The sequence below is a fragment of the Anabrus simplex genome, chromosome 2, assembly GCF_040414725.1.
Source record: "Anabrus simplex isolate iqAnaSimp1 chromosome 2, ASM4041472v1, whole genome shotgun sequence".
In the NCBI taxonomy this organism is placed as follows: Eukaryota; Metazoa; Arthropoda; class Insecta; order Orthoptera; family Tettigoniidae; genus Anabrus; species Anabrus simplex.
The window spans coordinates 1,012,563,667-1,012,581,890 of record NC_090266.1 but is presented as its reverse complement, the minus strand read 5'-3'; positions in this window follow the sequence as shown (position 1 = coordinate 1,012,581,890).

Below are 18,224 nucleotides of genomic sequence, written 5' to 3'. Positions count from 1 at the left end.
ATGTATGCAGAGAAATTTCGCAACGCCGTGATCAGGATCCAGCAGACTTCATTCCTAGGCTTGGGACTGGTGTTGAGACATGGCTCCATTACTATGAGACCTATTTTCGAACCTTCCACCCAGTTGTAAACTGTTTCTCTTGACGGTACATGTGCTCCACAGACTGCCACCAAGCGCCGAGGAATTTCTGTAGTGGTCACGCCTTCTTTCCATACGAACAAATTCGTATACCGCTGTCCCTGACGATTGGTTTCAATGTTGTCTGCTCCTACGCTGACAGTGTTGTTATGAAATGGCGAATGCATTCGTTTGCCCCTGTGTGTGTGTTGCTACCAAACAGTGGAACAAGACACTAATTACAGATCACCACCTTCAAAAGCGATTTGTGAACCATACTCGGACGTACAAAAAATCAAGTGTAAAACAATATAGTACGCCACACGTACATACACATATATTATCATTATAGACCGTTCTGCCTTTCAGCGTTCAGTCTGCAAGCCTCTGTGAATTTACTAAACGTCGCCACAATCCTCTATTTGCATATAGTGCTACTGACGATGTAATATCAAGCTTACACTCTTAGTTACTGGGACGTCGCACAGCTCGCAGCACAGCAGAATCGGTCCGAGAACTTAGCCGATCACCCCTGTCGAATGAATTGGAGCAAACTGGGACATTTTAGATTACAAGTTCCACCCACGTTTAATGGTGGTTGCATACGTAGCAAGGCAAAACTTTCCCCGTCTCAAGTTCCAATAATGCACGCCTCTAGTATACAAATAGTTGTACACCATATCTACAGTTATTAAAAACTTATATAGTGTTATTTACCTAAGATGTCCCCCCCATTGTATACAGTTTAAGATACTGGCATTTTGTTTTCGCTTTCGTTATGGGTATTAAGGCGTTGATAGTTGAACATGCAATACGTTTACAGGCATTTGACGAAATTTATTGGCTCACACTTTTCCATATGAGAACGTTATTTCACGTAATATCTGCGGATTATATATTATCAAGTTTACACTCATAATTACTGGGAAGTCGCACAGCTCGCAGCACAGTAAAATCGGTCTCGAGAACTGTGATGTCAGTCTCGGGAGTCTCGAGCGAGAGCGTTACCCGTCACTAATTGTAATCCGTAGTGCCAAGCACTGGAAATAATTAAGTTGTGTGTGAATTCGTATATGATGATGCTGGGTTTAGAATGTCAAACTAGTAAAATTTCTTGTAATATTTTATTTCCATGGAAAACCTTTTTGCACTTTTGTTATTTAACTTGTTGTGTGACATCAAGGTCATTACAGACCTCTGAAGGATTTTATAATGTGGACAATTTAAATTGGTATTTGATGTCGTTTAACATAATGTGATATGTGCATATATCTACATACATAGATATATTTATAGCGTTATTTGATCATTTCAGATTGCCACTTTATTCCATATTGTACGGTAAATGTTAACGAGAGATGAAAATAAAGGTTTCATACTCGTAGTATATTGCAACATATATGCTAAAATTAACTCAACGATGTATGTGAGCTCTCACGACAACAGCAAGTGATATTTATTCACCCAAGCGGAGGCTAGCTTTTCGTGGAGTTTCAAGACATTAGCCAGCCAAGGACAAAGTTTAAAACTTTCATTGTTCGCTTCAATTTGAATACTGCAACACACCTTGAACCTGTTAGCGTGGGACGCTATGTACGAAGCGGGGAAGCTACTAGAATATATTTGATGGTGGGATTGATTGATGTAGGAGAGGGAGAGTAAACTTCTATATGATTGGACCATGGGATATATCGGCGTAGGAGTGCAGTAAGTTGATAAATACGAGATAAGTAGGCCCCTCGGTCTCAGCTGGCATTAGTATTTCGAGACTCTCAGTTGGTTTTATAACTTAGGTAGAGCCACATGATATAAGGTTCGTGGAGAGACTTAGTTCTGAATGGCGGTAACAATGACTTTGTGCAGTACATCGGCAGAGCCGTTACACTTTTATTTCCTGTACTTCGTACTCTAACTCATACCGAGTTATTTCATTCGACTCCTTGCAGTCATATTTCCAGTTCAGAACGGACAAAAGACGTATTGTGTCTCCTTCAGGCTTAGATAGATTTTTATATCTAGTGAAAGCATAATTTTAATTCGAAAAGGTTCCAATCTTGGAATTTTCTCCACTCTAAAGTACCCATGGTGGTCTGTCTCAGTAGAACTGACATCCGCTTTATAGACATTGGTGTGATAGGAAGAGGTAATTTAGAGCGACATCTTTTAAATCTTGATTGACGCACGCAACAGGCAAGGCAATACTAAGATGATGAGATGAGCAGCCCAGATAAAGAAAAGCACCAACCACCGAAGCAGTTCATACGAGAAGGAAGACAACAACCACGGAGCCAGTCCAAATCAGAAGAAGTCTAAATAATCGAGTCTGCTATCCCTTAGGGTTTGATCAAATTGCAACAAGCATTCGCGGAATCGATTAAAGTTAATGAGTTAATTTTCAATTAGTAATTTTTCAGTTCTTGGTGCGTTACCAGCAGTTTATTATCACTTAAATTCATTGTTTTCTTCTCTTTTTAATTAATTCAGATTACATTTATTACCCATTTTCCTCAAGATAGTACTCAATGGTTAGTCTTCCATCACCCTACCCCTGGGATTATCTTGCGCCTCACCTTTTAAATATAAATTTGGACCTAGAGCTTTCAGTTCTGGTCCACCCCAATCACATTACAAGATAAAACTAACGTTAATTTAAGATGGGTAATTACGGAACAATTTTAAGTAAAAGTAATAATTTGCAGTACCAAAATCTATGTTCTACATTGTGGCGATTTAATAGCACGTTACAATTAATCAGATCTTTCAAAATAGTAATTAATAGTATACATATTATCACCCGTCCGTGGTGCAAGATCGGGCTCACCACATATTGACGCCACTATCGAAAACCATTCAGTACTTGAAGTGAATGGAAGTAAAGGAAGTAGAATCAGTGCTTTTGTGGGTAACTGCGAAATATATATCCATACGGTATTGTATGGGAATCATGGCTGCACAAAGGAAAAATCTATGATGTTGCTTAGTGGACATGTGCTAAAATGTAATGCTTCTACTGACTCTGAGGAAGAGTTCGATAAGTGCATGGGGGAAGAAGTAGACAACACGAGTGAGAGTAGTACTGAGAATCGTAGTAATAATGGTGATAATAGTGTAGATTCAAACGGTAGCATGATGGACGGCAGAGAGGAAGTTAGTCCTACCACCAAAATTAGTAACTGTAAGCTATTCACTAAAATGCAAACGATGTTTGACAAAATAGAAGGAACGAAATCAACGATGGTAGGCAAAATGGAAGAAAATCTGGGATGAAAAGTATTAGAAATGGATTAGGACAAGTGAAGAGTAAAATTAATAAGGAATTTTGGGAAATAAGGCAGAAGCCTATTAAAGGATGGGCGAATTCTATAGACGGTCGAAAGAAGTATTGCAACAACATGAGAGGTCTAATCAAAGACTAGAAGTACAGGAATACAAGCGTGGACAGCATAAAATGGAAGTAGTGGGAAAACTGTTAGAACAAAGGAGTGAAGTTACATATTTAGTGGGAAGGAAAGTAGTAAAAGTGGGGCGGAAGTAAATCAGCAGGTTGCTGGTATTAACGATAAATACGAGAGACAAATGGGAGAATAAAAAAAGTAGGAGCAAGTACAGCAACAGTAGGGCATGGTGAACTTAAATGTAGAGAGCAACACAATGACATGTAAAGATAGGTTTGCGACAGTTGAGGTGATTACAGTAGAGATTAAAGCTTTTAAGAGAAGGAAGGAGAATATGGTTATTACCGGGCGAGTTGGCCGTGCGCGTAGAGGCGTGCGGCTGTGAGCTTGCATCCGGGAGATAGTAGGTTCGAATCCCACTATCGGCAGTCCTGAAGATGGTTTTCCGTGGTTTCCCATTTTCACACCAGGCAAATGCTGGGGCTGTACCTTAATTAAGGCCACGGTAGCTTCCTTCCAACTCCTAGGCCTTTCCTATCCCATCGTCGCCGTAAGACCTATCTGTGTCGGTGCGACGTAAAGCCCCTAGCAAAAAAAAAAGAATATGGTTATTAAAATGCAGCAAAGGGAGCAGAATGTACATTAGCGTATAGCTTGATCAGAAAGGCAAATAAGACAAGTAGGTATGTTTGGCCAACGCCGTAGGGCAAGTTATGCTCGAGAAAATGAAATACCGAAGTTTAACGAAAAGGAACGTATCCACTAGGTTTTATGTATTTAGATAAGAAACGTTTTTAGAGGAGAGTTGTTGGCCGGGGACGGTTTTATGGAATAGGAAGAGGCGTTGGAGATTAAAGGGAATGCTTTTGTTGGACAAACGAGCTCATGGTTTGCTGTGTATAGGATGAGCATGATAAATTTAGATGAATTCCAAAATAAATTTACACTAATGTTTTGGAATGAAGCTATTCAAATTCGTGAGCGAGTAAAAATCATGTTTGTGAATTTTGAGCCGCACGAAGGAGTTCCTATGACGGAGTACATTTCAGCTCACGTCATGAAATGTAAGAATTTGAAAGGTATTTCGGGTATACGAACATAGTAAGATTACTATCAAAGCATGTCTTTAATATATTTCGCCAGGCGGCCTCTGTTCAACAAGTGGACACGATAAAACGGAAGGAAATTACTTAGTACTTTTGATGCATTAGGGAATATTGGGAGTAGCAGAGGAAACTCATATCATTCAACACAGCAGGGTAAAACAGGGGTAACAGAACAGAGCACCATAACGGGAACCGTAATCACTTTCAGCCAAGATACACAAGTAAGGACGCTCAATCACAACAGCATGCAGGAAATTCCCAGTAATTTAGGCGGAGTGCTAATAAACTTCATACTTGTAGGTCCAAGTTTACATGGCAGGCCAGGGAATTTAAACGAGTAGCAGACGGTAATAGCAGGTCAGATTACCGGCCTGATAAACAGGTAGCTCAAAATTGTGTAATGCAGCTGGTGCCATATGACCTAGATGTTAGGGAGGATTTGATGCATGAAGTACACGAGAATCGAGTAGAGTCATCGAGTGAGATAGAAAACCCTGCAGTAAAATTAGAAGTATGCAGGACGTGCGTGACTGCATTAGTTGATTCGGGAAGCCGGAGGTCATGTATGAGTTTGGAATGGCATGAGGATTTTGTGGAACAAGTGATTAATATTGAGGAGATGCCCGTCAAGTCCATGTATTATTATTCATGCACTAGGTAAGCGTTCTAAACAGGTTTTCAGGCAAGTAGCCGTGCCTATATGTATCAATGGGGTAGTTAGGGTCCAGATATGCTTATTTATTCCTAACGTGGTATATGATTACATCTTGCGATCTGATTGGCTGACGTTACAATCGATTAAATTACAATGATTATGTAGGACATTTGAGGTGGAATGAGGAGGATGTTAAAGTCAAGTGGAAACACGGAATTGAGATGAAGACGGATGTTTGCAGTGTATGGAGTGTAAAAAGCGTTTCAGAAATTGATGAAAAGGCTAGAGCTAACTTTAATTTATGTCAAGTATAGTTAAAAAAGAATCAGAAGGATACCTGAAGGGAATTTGTAGATATAAGCGAGTTAGGAGATCAGAAGGACCAGTTGTTGTGAGTTTTAAGATAACACAAAGATATTTTTGCGTCTAAACGGGGGAAGACACACATATATGAACATTGATATTCAGTGATGGATATAAGTACTTTCGCTGGACCGAGACAGCCCATCCCACATAAATATGCTTCAGCAGTGGAAGATCAGATACAGGCTTTGAAGATGGAATTATAGAGCTATCTAGCAGTCAGTCCGGCAACCTGTTAATTGTGGTTCCTAAGAGTTATGGAACTATGTGTCTCTCTATAGATGGAAGGAAAATAAATAAACGAATTGGTGAGGATAAACTGTAATCTCAAAATATAGAAGAGCTTATTCATAACTTCCAAGGGAAATAATGGTTTTCTACAGTAGATTCACGGAGCATTTTCCAGCAAATTTCGTCGAGGGTAGAGGATGGACCGTTAACAGCATTCAGCCATAAGAGTAGTTTATATAAATTCTGTAGAGTAGCGTACGGGACTCGGACGAGTTCAGCTGCCTTACTGCGAGCTTTGAATATTGCTCTGGGTAACGATACCGGTGATTTTGCCACCATTTGTATAGACAATCTCGTTATTGCGTCCGGTAGTTATCAGGAGTGTATAGACGACCTAGACAGGGTGTTTACCAAGGTGGAATATTCTGGATTTAAGTTGAAGTTAGATATGTGTGTGTTTTATAGACCTGAGGTCACATTTTCGGTACACCGTATATCTGCAGAAGGAGTGACCTCGGAGAGTACGATAATAGGTGAGATATTGAACACCAAAACTCCTAGGAACATAAAATAAATAAGATCGTACATAGGACTGTGTAACTTCTTCAGACGATTCGTATTGGTGTTTGCCTACTTACTTGAGCCTTTAAGAAAATTATTGAAGTCAGACAGTGAGTGAAATGGACTGGCAACCTTCATTTTGAAGTATCCTGGATCAAATAGGAAATATGTTGTTATGACGGATGCGTCCTACTGTGGGATACCAGGGGAGGTGTGTCAGGAAGACGACGGCAGTGATCTGGGTATTGTTTCTTGAGCGCAGCAGAGAAACGTTATTCTATAAGGGAATTAGAATTCTTAACCATTATGTACTCGTTGGCTAAATTTAGAATGTATATATTAGGAGTTAAATTTGAGATTTGGACGGATCACCGTGCACTTTCTTGTATATTTACTTTTAAATTGTCATGCAATAGAGTAAGTAGATGGATCTTGGATTTACAGGAGTATTATTTTGCTGTATCTCCCATTAAACGTTAAATAACGTGTTAACTGATTGACTATCGAGAGATAAGAAGTTGTGTAACGAAAGTAATATTGTGAAGTCGTATGAAGGTATTTTAATTTGTGCCTTTAAATAAATTACGTAACATATTAGTAGAACAGTCGGAGGATGAAGAATGTAGGGAATTAAAGTCAGTACTTCAAAGAGGAAAACCGATTTCCGTGACTAGAGGGAGACATCCCTATAAACTGGTAGATGGGCTTTTAGCGAGGAAATGTAGTGAGGATAAATGAGCGATCTTCGTACCTAAGCCATTAAGAAAGGAACTGATATGGTTCATACATAAAGAGTTAGGGCATATTGGTGTCAATAAGGTGTTGTATGAGACACAAAATAACTTCGTTTGGAATAAGATTGATAGGGAAGTTAGGAAGACATTATCTTCTTGTGATATTTGCCAGTGGAGTAAAGTTCTTAACAGGAATTTAAAAGGACTCCGTCAGGCTGTTATCCCTGAGAAACCTGACGATTTGTTTTCTGTAGTCTTAGTAGGTCCTGTCGTCAAGGGACACTGCATATCAGTGTGTTTTGTTGTGATGGGCACATTCTCAAAGTTATTAAGATTATATCCGATGAGAGAAATCACACGAACTGGTTGTAGCCGTGTGAAACAAGATAAATATGTGCAGGAATTGGGTACTCCATAGGGAATACTGTCAGACTGTAGTCCACAATTTACCTTCAGGAAGTGGACAACGATGATAAGAGTATTAGTAATTACGCTTGCCTATTCGTCGACACGGAATTCACAGTGCAATGTGCGTGAAAGAGTGATGAAAGAATTGAGTCGTATGTTTAGGTCTTTGGTACATGAGAAAGATTTTGCCTGGGTATCACACTTACCTCTGATAGAATGTATACATGTCGTCCAACACGAGAGTACTAAGTTTACGCCATTAGAAGTCAATTTCTATAAGAAGCCCCAGAATAAGTTGACGCGGGACTTACGCGTAGCCGAAGAACCTTAAAGAGACACCGAATTACAGTATATACCAAGTTGGCACGCCAGAATTTAGTGAAGTCAGGTGAGAAGCGTGAGAGCCAACACAAGCGTCAAAAATTAGATTATTTTCAGGAAGGTGATTTGGTAATTTTAGGAGTTCCTGTGATATCAAATAGTGAAGAGGAAGTTACTAAGAAGTTGTTCTTGCTATTCCAAGGGACATATCGTATTCATAGTAGGGTAGGACCTTCTGCGTATAAGCTGGCAGACGGCGAAAATATAATGCTAGTCTCTTGCGATATTAGAAGTTTACGTAAATATATTTCAGGCAACGTAGAGAACCAGTTAGGATAAAAGTAGGCCAGCTACTTTTTTGTCTGAGTTGTTATGTAAGGAGAAATCTGTGTCCATAGTAAAAGAACCTGTTATTATGTGTCACCAGGGATGTTTTGGTTATGAATGTAACGTCAGATGTGTATAAGTTAGGTCATTGACAACCACTTTTACTTACGTCAAGCCATGAATGTATGGTTGCGTAATTTATGATCCGAGCTGCCAAACAAGGAAAATTAAAACAGTAAACTTAATATACCGTCTCTGTGGTGTAGTGGTTATGGTGATTAGATGCCACCCCCTGGAGGTCCGGGTTCGATTCCCTGCTTTGCCATGAAATTTGAAAAGTGGTACGAGGGCTGGAACGGGGTCCACGCAGCCTCGGGAAGCCAACCGAGTAGAGATGGATTCAATTCCCTCCTCAGCCATCCTGGAAGTGGTTTTCCGTGGAATTCCGATTCTCCTCTAGGCAAATGCCGGGATGGTACCAGACTTAAGGCCAAGGCTGCTTCCTTCCCTCTTCCTTGTCTATCATTTCCAAACTTCCCATCAACCACCAGGGCCCCTGTTTAGCATAGCAGGTGAGGCCACCTGTGCGAGGTACTGGTCATCCTTCACAGTCGTATCCCCCGACCCAATATCTCATGCTCTAGGACACTGCCCTTGAGGTGGGATTCATCGTTGACTCCAAGGGAAAAACCAACCAAGGAGGGTAAGCAGATGAAGAAAGAAAGAAAGAAAGAAAGAAAGAAAGAAAGAAAGAAAGAAAGAAAGAAAGAAAGAAAGAAACAAGGAAACAAGGAAACAAAGAAAGAAGGAAAATGTAATATATTTTTTGGTTCGTGTATGTTGAAAATTACATATGTTTGCAAATATTTTCAAAGATGAACCCCACGTACAATGACGTGATGAGTGTGTTGTTATAATAAATAAGGAAAATATACAGAACTGACAGATATTTGAAAGAGAAAGCAAAAAGCAGAAAGTGATTTTGAGTTCAAGACAAATCGCTGCATATACCGGGTGGTTCATGAGACCCTTATTTTGTCGGAGACAGGCAACCCAAACAACGCGTATAACATAAAATTCTTATAATTTAGTTTTATGAACACCAAATTATTTAAAATTTCTCTTTACGGTCTATAAGACATTCTGGTACCTGTGTGTCATCACTGTAAATTGATCCAGGGACGTAGCAAAGGAAAAATTACTATGCACGATTACGCGCCAAATACTAAGGACCATTCTGAAAACATGTAATTTATTGCTCCTTGGACTAACACAGGTACCCGTAGTACGATTCAATTACCAGGTTATGCCACGCGTTCTGTAATGTAAAGAAGTTAAATTAATATTGTAAAACATCATTGAAGACTTTGACACGAATATTAACTTTCGAGGTTTAACGGCCGTACGTAACTATTAACCTCTAGCAAGTATCATGCACGTTGACTACGTGGGCGAATCGGTCAAGTGCTGGAGCACAGAATGTGTGAGCATCGTCAACGAAGTGGTTCGAATCCAGCATCACGCAATTTTTTGGACGACAGATGCGCTCCATTTTACCGGGTATACAGTAATAATCCTTTTTTTCCTATTGGTTTTTAGGGATGTGCTCTGATTTATCGTCTTTCCCTTAAGGATGGGTGGAGGAAGGATTGAGAAGGAAATCGGCTTAGGTGTTTTACTAAGGTTCCGTCCCGGCATTTGCCAAGTGGTGAAAATGGGAAACCGAGAGAAATCAATCAATCAATCAATCAATCAATCAATCAATCAATCAATCAATCAATCAATCAATCAATCAATCAATCAATCAATCAATCAATCAATCAATCAATCAATCAATCAATCAATCAATAAATCAATCAATCAATCAATCAATCAATCAATCAATCACTACTGATCTGCATTTCGGGCAGTCGCCCAGGTGGCAGACTTCCTATCTGTTGTTTCCCCAGCCTTTTCTTAAATGATTGCAAATAAATTGGAAATTTACTGAACATCTCCTTTGGTAAGGTACCGTATTCCAATCCCTAACTCCCCTGTTGAATTCCAACCTTATCTTCATATTGTGATCTTTCCTACTTCTGAAGACAAAACTCAAATTTATTCGTCTACTGATGTCCTCCCACACCATCTCTCCACTGACAGCTCGGAACATACCACTTAGTCGAGCAGCTCGTCTCCTTTCTCCAAAGTCTTCCCAGCCTAAACTTTGCAACTTTTTTGTAACGCTACTGTTTTGTCGGAAATCGCCCAGAACAAATCGAGCTGCTTTTATTTGGATTTCTTCTAGTTGTTGAATCAAGTAATCCTGGTGAGTGTCCCATACACTGGAACCATACTCTAGTTGGTGTTTTACCAGAGACTTATATGCCCTCTCCTTGAAATCCTTACTACAACCCGTAAATACACTCATAATCATGTGCAGAGATCTGTACCCTTTATTCACAACCATTTTTTTATTTGCTAGTTGCTTTACGTCGCACCGACACAGACAGGTCTTATGGCGACGATGGGACAGGAAAGGGTTAGGAGTGGGAAGGAAGTGGCCGTGGCCTTAATTAAGGTACAGCCGCAGCATTTGTCTGGTGTGAAAATGGGAAACCACGGAAAACCATTTTCAGGGCTGCCGACAGTGGGGTTCGAACCTACTATCTCCCGAATACTGGATACTGGCCGCACTTAAACGACTGCAGCTATCGAGCTCGGTAATCATATTTTTGTGATTACCCCTGTGAAGATCTGTGATCTGTGATCCCGAAAGGGAACTTTCACCCCATCAATGCATTCATTAAAACTGAGAGGACTTTTATTATTTGTGAAACTCACAACCTGACTTTTAACCCCGTTTAACATCATACCATTGCCTACTGTCCATCTCACAACATTATTGTGGTAATTTTGCTGTTTCTCACAATCTCGTAACTTATTACTCTGTACAGAATAACATCATCTGTAAAAAGCCTTTCTCTCATTCCACTTCTTTACACATATCATTGATATATAACAGAAAACATAAAGGTTCAATAATACTGCCTTGAGGAATTCCCCTCTTAATTATTACATAGTCAGATAAAGCTTCGCCCATCCTAAATCTCTGAGTTCTATCTTCTAGAAACAGAGCCACCCATTCAGTCACACTTTTGTCAAATCCAGTTGCACTCCTTTTTGTCAGTAGTATCCCATGATCTACTCTATCAAATGCCTTAGATAGGCCAATCGCGATCCAGTCCAATTGACTTCCTGAATCCAGGATATCTGCTATATCTTGCTGGAATCCTACAAGTTGATCTCCAGTTGAGTAACCTTTCCTAAACCCAAACTGCCTTCTATCAAACCAGTTGTTTATTTCACAAACATGTCTTGTAATGTATAATAATGTTTAATATATACAGGGTGTTAGGTGTATACCTGCAGATATTTCTTCTAGCAATAGAGAACGATGTGACGAACCACTATATATCAAACTTTTAGTAATTCTCGGAAGTTATTTTCGAGAGCAAAGAGATACGATGTTTTTAGAATAGGTAGTATGCCTTGTTCTTGTGAATGAATAGCTTCCCTTTGAGAACAGGCGAGTCACGCGCCATGCGTGCCAAACTGGTTTCTGTTTATGTTTACGTACAACAGCTGATCGCTACCACGAGATGTTACGTAACATCCTTGTCAAACTGGTTTTATGTTTAAGAGCAACTGAGCTACGATAACAGCTGAAGGTGGCTACTACAGTAGCGTATGCCTTGTTACGTTACATTCTCGCCAGACTGGTTTCGTAGTTGTCAGTATTCAGTTTCCGTCTTAGGGGCTTCAGACAACCCTGGTCATCGGTTTCGGACCCTGGATGTACCGAATTCTCAGTGTTAATACTGGTTCATTTGCTGTTATGTCCTTTAAGGGATTGGGATACGTGTGGTCATCAGCCCCGTGGTCTAGTGAGTATGGAAATGACCTGAAAACCTGAATCGGTGAGGGACCTGTACGAGCGTGTGATATAATTATTGGTTGGTATAGGCGCGCCGGGACGTGAAATACAGTAGATCCCCGTTGTGCATTGCGTAAAGGTACAAGAAAGATGGCAGGTCCTTACGCCAACGAAAGCAGTTATGGGATGCCCAAATGAGTAGGATCGGAATTGAATTATCGAAACACATCGAACGTTTAGTTTCAAAGGAATATTGGACATGTTATACAACTAAATAAATTAAACGTACCTACATTTCGTGCCTCCTTCCGGGCTGAGTTGCTCAGACGGTTGAGGTGCAGGCCTTTTGATTCCAACTTTACAGGTTCGGACCTGGCCCAGTCCGGTGGTATTTGAAGGTGCTCAAATACTGTAGGTCAGCCTCGTGTCGGCAGATTTTCTGGTACATAAAAAGAACTCGTGCGAGACTAAATTCGGGCACCTCAGCGTCTCAGAAAACCGTAGAAGTAGTTAGTGGGACGTAAAGCACTTAACGTTATTATTATTATTATTATTATTATTATTATTATTATTATTATTATTATTATTAGGTCATTAAAAGCTGAAATACGTGGAAGAAAATAGTAAAATATGCGTGGTTTAAGAGGAAACAAGATGAAATGTATGTCACGTGAGTTAGCATCGTTCGCAGTAGTTACCTACAGATTACTATGCGTAAAACGAGAACCAGGTCAAGCTCGTGGGGATGAGTCAGCTGTAATCTCGTATTGTGTATAAACATCAAACATACACATCAATAAATATAAGAAACATAAACAAGGTTACACGTTAGAGACATGTAGCTATTAACCTGAACGCCAGGCCGACGGTCGCTTTCATGAGTACAGATGAGTTATCAAATTATACACAATCTACAGATGTCGAACTTATCTAAGAAGATTCCGCCACAACTATATTACATTTTACTATGATGGTGCTAATAACAAATCGCAGCAGCTATTGGCTTTACGTCGCACCTACACAGACAGGCCTTATGGCGACGATGGGACTGGAACGGGCTAGGACAGGGAAGGAAGCGGCCGTGGCCTTAATTAAGGTACAGCACCAGCATTTGCCTGATGTGAGAATGGGAAACCACGGAAAAACATCTTTTGGGCTGCCGAGAGTGGGGTTCGAACCCACTATGTCCCGAATAATGGATACTGGCCACACTGAAATGAAATGTCGTATGGCTTTTAGTGCCGGGAGTGTCCGAGGATAAGTTCGGCTCGCCAGATGCAGGTCTTTTGATTTGACTCCCGTAGGCGACCTGCGCGTCGTGATGAGGATGAAATGATGATGAAGATGGCACATACACCCAGTTCCCGTGCCAGGAAATTTAACCAATTAAGGTTAAATTTCCGACCCTCCATTCCGACGCTAACCATTTAGCCATGGAGCCGGACTTAAGCGACTGCAGCTATCGAGCTCGGTAAATCGCAGCAGATTACGCTACAGCGTGTTGAGATGATGTCGGTAGAATACAGTATACCTGTTAAGACATAAGGCTGCAGTAGAAGAAGAGGAAGAAGAAGGTAACGAGAGCCACATAGTCAAGCAGCACACAGCTGAACAAAGTGCACATTAGTGACACAGACATAAGAGTGGCGTGGTCGCGGGAACTACAGTCGCATTCGTAACACTCTGTTGTAGAAAAATAATGAACTAATATACAGTACGGGCTCCGTAATTCCAGGTGGACGGTAACAAGACTATCTCGAATAGAAAAGTACGGATTTACGAACGTACACGAAAACGCCTGTGAACAACATAATGTACCTATGTTAAACATTACAGTACAACAGTTTAAAAAACAAAAACATACAGATTGCATTAAAAGAAATGTTAAACTTTCTTTTGTAAATTAACAAAACACTCTAGGCAATCTTCTTAAGTTAAATGTTAACTTAGAGTTCCTATTTCAGTAATGATGAATATAAAACGATTATTTTATTGAATATTTATACGTGACGACGACGACGATGATGATGATGATGATTGCTGCCTTAATGTCATCGGCCCTTAAAACGCAAAGTGTCCTCTGTTTTAACTCGTAGGGAATAAGAAATATAATATAAATTGCTGGAAGCCTTTCCCGATAGATTCATGAAGGGCGACCCGTGTTCTGTTCTGCCACACGATACACTAGCAGCATATAATGGTATTCGTGGTATTCATACACTGGCATTATTCAAATACTACTACTGATGCTACTTCTACGAAGTAACTCGCGTACTAGTTCGGACGATAATTCGCATCTCTGACAGCTGTTATTCAGGTCAAGGTCAGACAGACCGGTTTCATGTAGGGGTGGGGAACCCGTCCAGCGACATCTCCGTCGCTAAGAACAGCAGACAACCGGCATGTGACAGGTCTAGTGCTTTTGTCGAACTGCTTATGTGGAATATTCTCCCACAGTGCGATTTCAATATCATGGTCTTTTGGGAGTCCAACTCGCCGTATGCAGAAACAACCCGTGTTGACGTGTACGTAAATAAAGTTTATTACGTCAACGAAAGAATGCATGGGATAGAATTTCAAAGTGAGTAGTATCGGAATTGAAATGTCAAAACACATCGAACGTTTTACTTCATAAAGTAAGGGACATGTTATAAACATAAATTAAACGTACCTTCCTATCGTGCTTCCAACCGACGAGAACATGTTTAAATGTACATGAGAACCTTCTAGCTTACTGCTGATTTTGCAGTGCCTATTCAACGTATCAAAATAAACGTTGCCAGGCTGAGTGGCTCAGACGGTTCAAGCACTGGTTTCATGAACTTAGCAGGCTCGATCCTGGCTCAGTCCGCTGGTATTTGAAGGTGCTCAAATACGACCGCTTCTGATCGGTAGATTTACGGGCACGTTAAAGAATACCAGCGGGCAAAATTCCGACACCGCGCGTCTCCATTGGCACGTGAAGATTTATTATTATTATTATTATTATTATTATTATTATTATTATTATTATTATTATTATTATTATTATTATTGGGCGAGTTGGCCGTGCGATTAGCTTGCATCCGTCGAAAAGCAACTAACAATATTATTATACAAACTGTGTTAGTCTATTATTACTGACTATTATGAAAATAAAAGTTAATCGCCCCACTCAAACTTCGTAGCTCGTAATCTGTCAGAAAACACTAAAGAAAATTGTGAACTTTTAACAGGTCCGAATTATTATTAATAATATAATTGCAGACATGTCTCAGAAATTACCGAAGCATGTACTTACAAATTGTTTTACGTCGCACCGACACAAATAGGTCTTACGGCGACAGTGGGAGAGAAAAGGGATACAAGTGGGAAGGAAGCGTTCGAAGTCTAATAAAGGTACAGTTCCAGCATTTCCCTGATGTGAAAATGGGAAACTACGGAAAACCATCTTCCCGGGTACCGACAGTGGAGTTCGAACCCACTATCACCAGAATACAAGCTCACAGCTGCGCGCCCCTAACCGCACTATCAACTTACTCTAAGCCCCATTGCCGGTCTGCGTAGCTCGGACGATAGAGCGCTGGTCTTCTGATTCCACCTTGGCAGGTTCGAAGGCGGCTCAGTTCGGTGGTATTTGAAGGTGCTGAAATACGCCAGTCTCGTGTCTGTGGATTTACTTGCATTTAAAAAAGTACTGCTTTACAAAATTCTGGCACTTCAGCGTCTTCGAAAACCGTGAAAATTTTTTTTTTTGCTAGGGGCTTTACGTCGCACCGACACAGATAGGTCTTATGGCGACGATGGGATAGGAATGGCCTAGGAGTTGGAAGGAAGCGGCCGTGGCCTTAATGAAGGTACAGCCCCAGCATTTGCCTGGTGTGAAAATGGGAAACCACGGAAAACCATCTTCAGGGCTGCCGATAGTGGGATTCGAACCTACTATCTCCCGGATGCAAGCTCACAGCCGCGCGCCTCTACACGCACGGCCAACTCGCCCGGTACCGTGAAAATTAGTTAGTGGAACGTAAAGATAGTAGTAGTAGTAGTAGTAGTAGTAGTAGTAGTAGTAGTAGTAGTAGTAGTAGTAGGAACATTATTTTTACGGACGTTTTAATTAAACGGGTCCGTTACATTACCTATCGGCACTTACTGTCCGGTAATTAGCCTTCTGTCCACCTCTGTGGTATAGTGGTTAGTGTGATTAGCTGCCAACCCCCGTAGGCCCGTGTTCCATTCCCAGCTCCGCCACGAAATTTGAAAAGTGGTACGAGGGCTGGAACGGGGTCCACTAAGCCTCGGGAGGTCAAATGGGTAGAGATGGTTCGATTCCCACCTCAGCCATCCTGAAAGTGGTTTCCCGTGGTTTCGCACTTCTCCAGGCAAATGCCGGGATGGTACCTAACTTAAGGCCACGGCCGCTTCCTTCCCTCTTCCTTGTCTATCCCTTCCAATCTCCCCATTCCCCCGCAAGGCCTACACAAGACCCCTGTTCAGCATAGAAGGTGAGGCCGCCTGGGCGTGGTACTGGTCATTCACCCCAGTTGTATCCCCCGACCCAATGTCTCACGCTCCAGGACACTGCCCTTCAGGCGGTAGAGGTGGGATCCCTCGCTGAGTCCGAGGGAAAACCAACCCTGGAAGGTAAACAGATTAGGAAAAAGAAGAATAAGCCTTCTATTAGAAATGCCCGGCGGCAATTCCATAGTAGACCGAGCTCGATAGCTGCAGTTGCTTAACTGCGGCCAGTATCCAGTATTCGGGAGATAGCAGGTTCGAACCCCACTGTCGGCGGCCCTGAAGATGATTTTCCGTGTTTTCCCATTCTCACACCAGGCAAATGCTGGGGCTGTACCTTAACTAAGGCCACGGCCGCTTCCTTCCCACTCCTAGCCCTTTCCTGTCCCATCGTCGCCATAAGACCTATTTGTGTCGGTGCGACGTAAAGCATCTAGCAAAAGAAATCCACAGTAGCTATTGTTCCTTCGAGCAATGTTCACGCATGGTTGCAACTGCGGTTTTTGAAATCTGTCTCATTAATAACAATATGACTGAATACTTACAGCCTTTTCTTTCAGTGTCCACCGTCCTTTCATTGACCTGAAAAGTTTATGAATAAGCATAGACAACTCGCATTGTCTATTGTCAGAAATTCATCGTAGACTGTCGCAATACGCTCATTTTTCATTTACTTATTAACTATTTCCTTTCATTTTGTCAGGTTGGATCACTGAGTAATGCCATTGACGTCTTATAAATCACACACAACTACACAATACTTTATTCGCACGTATGTGCTGGTGCGTATCTTCGAGGTCACTGTAAGGATCCTGTGTACATTTCACACAGAGTACCCTAGACCGGTTTTCGAGTACAGCAAGTGGCCTGGCACGTGAGTCATCCTCGCCTACTTGCCAAGCCTTTAGGGGAAGTGCACAACAACATGTGTTGGCCTGCGATAAGAAACAGGTTCAACAAGCCCTAGACTCTGCTACTGTACTTCCACTACGCGTGGACAGAATGACGTAACCGGTATATCCTGCTACGGCCGTTCAAAACACATTAGGTCCTGAAATATTTGGCTCAGTTATGGGCAAACTAATAGGACAAGATAAAAAGTACATAGCATATATTGTGAGATGTCTTTTTCTTTGCCGACTAGCTTAATATCTGCACGTATACACCTAACACCCTGTATATACATATATATCTAACATATAATGTATAATAAGAAATAATGCTTTCCCAAAGCTTACATTTAATGCATGACAAACTGACAGGCCTGTAAATTTCAGCCTTTTTACTATCACCCTTTGCTTTATACACAGGGGCTAATATAGCAACTCTCCATTCATTTGGCATAGTTCCTTCATGCAAACAATAATCAAATAAGTACTTCAGATATGGTACTATATCCCAAAATATTGACTTTAGTATATCCCCGAAACCTTATCAATTCCAGCTGCTTTTCCAGTTTTCAACTTTTGTATCTTACTGTAAATGTCTTTCTTGTCATACTTAAATTTAATACTTCTTTAGTATTAGTTACCTCCACAATCTGGACATTATCTTTTTAACAAACAATCTTTGCCTACTGCTGACCTATGCCTT